A 6000-nucleotide genomic window follows, 5' to 3' on the forward strand; every position below is an offset into this window, starting at 1 on the left:
AGTTGAAATGAATCCAATTATTATTCCACATTCGTTGTACAAGCCTCTTGAATGCGAGATAATTTTTAATTGAATGCCTCTGCACACATCCATGATATTCGCAGTGGGTGTTTTCGTCAAACTATTTTGGATATGGGGGCTTTATCGGATCCATTGGATAGGGTGATACCACATGAGTGTCGAAGAGTTGTTGATATAACTATTTATACGTAATGGGAATAAGATCAAACTGCTCCCTTTCCCTTTTTCTCCTTGGTTCTCTCTGAGATTGATTAGAAGTACCAGATGGTACAACTACAGTGGTTTTTAAACTTGAGATCGTAACACCTTTGTTAGCGTTGTAGGTGTTGACATTGTTGATATCACGGTCCTTGCTCTTCATGTGAGGCTTCTTACTGGAGTCCCCTCATTCGATTTTTCCTTGTTTTATGGCCAGTTCGACCATTTCACCGGCCATGACCAGATCTGAGAAACTTCCCGATGTGATTGCCACCAGGTGCCCGAAGTAAGGTATCTCCAGGGTCTGTACAAACAACTTTCTAGTTTCCTTTTCATCCAAGGGTGGATGAACTTGTATAGATAAATCCCTCCATCTCTGTGCGTACTGTCGAAAACTTTCGTTATGTTTCTTTTCCAGGCTCTACAGCATAACTCGGTATGGTCTCATATCATTGATATATTTGTACTGCTCTAAGAAAGACTTGGCTAAGTCTTTCCACGTCTTGATATGAGTTCGGCTGAGCTGGTTGTACCACCGGATAGCTAAACCAGATAGGCTCTCCTGAAAGCAGTGGATCAAGAGTTGGTCATTTCCCCCATATCCTGTCATCTTCCGACAGAACATAGTGATATGAGCTGAAGGGCAGTTGTTCCCATCGATCTTCTTCAATTTTGGGACTTTAAACTTTAGTGGAAGCACCAAATCTAGAACTAGGCTCAACTCTATTGCGTCCACTCCATAATAATCATGGTTTCATTTGACCATCTTCATCTGATCTTCCAGCATTCTGATCTCATCTTCTATCTCTTTCGCTTTGTCCTCTTCATCGAAATCTGGGATAGTGTAATCATCCGAATGGTTGTCAGGACAGGTTGTGGAAGTTTGCACCTTTGCAGCGGATGATGCTTTTCCTTTCGTCGTAGATGAGTTCTCTTACAGTCCGGGTAAGATCCCGGGTGAAATAACCACATGTGGGGTCGGTGATATGGTTACCCCCTTAGACGCACCTACTCTGGGTGCACTTTCTTGTTGTTGTAAGCCAGACAACTTAGGCACGATTGGTCGTCTAAGGATTCTTAGCTTTTCTTGATGGACTCCATGGTATTTTGACTATTCTGAGCCATTTTGTCCTCCAATTCTTTCTGCAGCTTTGCCATGTTCTCTTTGATCTTCTCGATTCTGGCCTTCATTTGTCTCTTTTGTGCTCGAGTATTATACGGGTGATGCATATCTAATACTTGTGGTGGTAAGCTTGGTGTCTAAGACATGTTCTGTTAGTTAATACGAATATAAAAACATGGAAAATATAAAATAATAATAAAAAACAAACATGAAATATAAAAATGCAAAATATGCAATGTATGATGTATGCAATTTGGAGTCATTAATCCAGAAAAGTGTCCATTATTATAAATAATCCTTATTCAGACAAAAATGTTTTATCTTTTAAGAGACATAAAAACAAATTAAAGGTACACCCGGTCTAAATCCTCTAGACCCCTAATAGCTTCTAGTAGGTTGACAAGTCTTCTGCCTTCATTTGTCACTGGTTGAATGCCTTGTCGAACCACTCCTGCTTCCTTTGCCTGGCCGTGAAGACGACGGGCTGCCTTATGTACTTGATCCAGGAAATCTCGGATGGCTACGTCTCTGGCCCTTGCCCTTCGTTGTGCTTGCTCCCAACGGAAACGCCACTGTAAACCTCCATCGAAGGGCACTATCTGAAGCTCATTCGCTTGCTTCTTGAATCCATTTACAATAGATTCTAACTCAGCTATTGTCTTGTCATCTTTCTCATGTTGTTTCTCTAAGTCAGCCACCCGGATTCTCAAGCGTTGGTTCTGATGTTGACTGTCTGCCAAGCGCCTTTAAGCAATCTTCAGCTGTTCCTTCCAAGCTCTTTCATCAGGCCCCTCGAACTCCCTTTTCAGACTGTGAGCTTCGTCTTTTCAGTATTCAGAGGTTACTTTCAACTTGGAGTTATCCTTGACTTTATCTTGATACCCCTTTCTCAAATCTTCGAGCTCAAAACGGACTCTTTTCTATTCTCTTTCCAGCTTGTCTGCTCCATCTTTCTGAGAATCGGCATCTAGCTTCCACTGATAACGTTCAGCTTCAAGTTCCTTAACCCTCTGCTTCAGCTCGTTATTCACAGCTTCAAACTCTGCCTTAGCTATCTCAAGTCCAGAAGGGACACGCTTGAGATTTTCCTCCATAGTCCGGGTGTCTTCACAGTCTGGCACCGGGACGTTATCATTCTTTCTCAATCTTCGCCATTCCTAATAATCCGAAGTAAGCATGTCTTTGGCAGCTACAACATCCATCCGGAATACTTTCTTACATGAATCAGCTGCTTCCTTGATCGTTTTCTTATAGTTGTCACCATTATACACAAACTCTGATCTAGCTAGTCCACTTGTTGCTGGGACAAACTGACATACCCATATTGTCTAAGTGCTAATAACGGAGCATACCCAACTGTACCCCAAAGTCTGAGTAAGGTCATAGTATCAGAATCCCCACACCGGAAAAGAACATCACCGATGAATAACCAGGGGGCTCTCCAAGTAATATCCCGATCCTGAAGATGTACAAAGACTTTCATCCACTTTTCCTTTGAAGCACCTTTATGCCATTTCATTGTGATGAATTCTCCTATAGCTGAATAGATTGTGCTAAATCGACGGTAGGCAACCCCGTTAGTCTTCTAGAAGTGGTTGTGAATCCAGACTTGAAGGAGCTGAACACACCCAATGAACCTGCCTCCACCAGCTCTTCTGCAATGATTAAGAGACCGAAATATCTCAGCTAAGATGGTCAGTACTGGTTGACTCGTTTCAGAAGTTGTTCAAATAGCTCCACCACGGCTGCGTCAATACACCCCAAAGCCTTCAGAAAGATAATCAAACCGTACAGACCCAGTGCAAGCAAGTCTATAGTCTTCCACTCATCAGGGTGGTTCTTCATTAATTGCTTTATGTGGAACCATTCAATTCCTTCCCCGTTGCCTCTGTGCTGAGTCCAGTCAATTACCCATTTCTCGTCTACGCCTGCAACTTTAGCCAATACATTCTTGAAAGGTTGACCTTTAATGTGTTTAATGTAGGCTCGCTCTAGTTTAATGTTCTCACAGTGCAGCAGTGTAGTGTATTCTTCAATGGTGGGCACCATGTCCTCCCGGTTAAAAGTGAAACAATTATATCTCGGGTTCCAGAATTGAACCAAGGCTCTGATTAAGGGCTCATCAGTCTTAACATAGAGTAAAAGTGCAATGTCACTGTACCGTTGTCTGAACTTTTGTTTCTGATCATTCTTCCAGCTGTCCCAGATGTCTCGAAGTTCTTGCACATTGTTCTGTTTTAGGCTGATAGAGGCGTAACTAACCAGCTCTGACACATAGCTTCCTTGAAGACTGTCTCCCTTATCCTTCTTAGTCTTCTCGGACCATAGTCGTACCTCAGGGTTTTTAATCTCTTGCATTACAACACCTTTGTCCATTTGTTAAGATTATTTTGTATGCAACAAACACCTTTTTAGGGATCAATGGCCTATTGTTATAATGCAAATGCTAAGAAAACAAACATAAAGACAAAAAGTTAGTAAAGTAAAAATAAATAAATAAATAATGACAAAAGGAAAATAAGACAAAAAAGAAACATGGTTAGGGTAAAAATATCATAGGTTTTGGAATGTGGTTTTGGGGTAGGCTCTATTTCTCCATAGTCTCCCGGTTTAGGTTCTAAAAAATGGTACCCGAGTTCTCCTTGCCGGTGCCCCTTAGGCTTGCCAGACCCTTAGTCCTAAACCCATCACATGCTTGTGTGGACCAAGAAAACTCGAGAGGACATATTCCCTTATGCCCATACGGAGAATAAATTCACACGAAGACATAAGGTATATGAATCATGAAGGCTACTTGCTAGGTCCATACGGTGAATAAATTCACACGAAGGTGTCGCTTTCACCCCCCACTTAAAAATAGGTTCGGAGCTCGGGTTTAGAGCCTTAAGTGAAAAACGAGTTTAGAATGCTGAAATCATTAGAAAACGGTTAGTACAACTATTAACTCGAAAAATATAATCAAAAGTAATCAATAAGGATCAAAATGTTACCTTAAAATTTAAACTTACCCTTTTAGTTAAAAAGACAATTGGAAATTACCTTAGCCTGACTCACTTACCTGTGTCCCCAACAGAGTCACCAAGATGTCAAAATCGTCTTTCAGGTGGGCTCGAAATTGGGCTTCGACTTAGGAAAATGGATTGGAGTCGTCACCGATCATTTATTTTATTAAAAATTGACTGATCGGATACCTTATTTCTTACCTGATCTGTGTCTTACCAGTGATATGTCGAATTCGGGAGTCAATTACAGTCAAGGAAGGGTTAGCACCCTTGAACTGCCCTTTCGGTACTGCGTAATTTCCAGTTGTCATTATTAAGAAAGTTGTAAATTTAAATTTAAAAGGTAAAAATAACGATCATAAATTGCTTACCTTTGATTGATTTGAAATCGTCCTTTAAAAAAAATAGAGAAATGTTTTAGGTAAAAGAAAAAATAAATAACCAAAATAGTGATAATCTATACACAACCAATGAGTAAATAAGTGCAAGAAATAAAAAAAACAAAATAAAAATGAATCATCAAAGAAATGAAAATTAAAGTAAAAATAAAAAAATCAACTAAAAATGGTTAATGCACATATATATATATATATAAATATATATACATAATAGGCATATAAATAAAAAAATATAATCAAATAAAGATAATTACAATATACATATAATAATAATAAACTTATAAGTAAAATATTGAAATATATATATATAACAATAAAATATAGTATATAAAAAAATCAAATGACAATAAATAAATAAATATATATATATATATATATATATATATATAATAATATGAACAATAAAAATAAATAAGTAAAATATCTATATAATAAATAAGGGGACTAAATCGAAAATAGAATGAAATTTAAGACCAAATTTAATAGGAATTTGCGGTGCAATTGGATTTCAGGGAGCAAAATGGAATCGTTTTAAAAATAGAGGGACCAAAATCGTAGTTTACCCTTTAAAAGAAACACGTGGATCCTTCCCCGGGTTGGGTTAACACGCGGGTCACCGCATGGGTTGGGTATAAAGCCCAACAATTTTTTTAGCTTTCATTTCTCTTCTTTCATGCCTGAGAGCCCCTCTCCATCTCTAAATTTTCTCTCGGCTGTTCTTTATAAATGAAGAACAGCCACCGTGGTTCTTCAAGAACCCAAAAAACACCGTCTCGCCGCCGCCGTTAATCGGCGTCGGCCATCGGTGGCAAACCATAAAAAAGTTCGTATTTTTCAAAAGCTCTCGACCCACTGACTTTAAAAATGGGTTTTGTTTCTACAAAGTGGCCTCAGGGGAGGCTAGATCTGAGATCAAAGTCTCGGTCCCTCCCCTAAAAGTTCATCGGCCAAAAAAAAAATTTTCCTTTGGTATTTTCCGAATCAAGAACAAAACGAACGCATGTAAGCCTCAAAACGAAAAAAGATACAAACTTTCATGAGTCGCTTCTCCTCGACACCGTGAGTCCAAATTCAACCTCCATTTTTTAAAACTTGCTCTGAAGTCTGTGAATTAGATATTGAAAGTGAGGAAGCTGAAACGTTTCAGTCAAGACTCACAGATTTTGAGACATTTTCCAGTGAAAAAACCACCAGATTCAGACTCAGGGGTGGAGACAAACTGATCCATTAATTTTGAGACCGAATAATCATCATCTAC

Source organism: Hibiscus syriacus, unplaced genomic scaffold, assembly GCF_006381635.1.
Source record: "Hibiscus syriacus cultivar Baekdansim isolate YM2019G1 unplaced genomic scaffold, ASM638163v2 tig00110332_pilon, whole genome shotgun sequence".
Lineage (NCBI taxonomy): Eukaryota > Viridiplantae > Streptophyta > Magnoliopsida > Malvales > Malvaceae > Hibiscus > Hibiscus syriacus.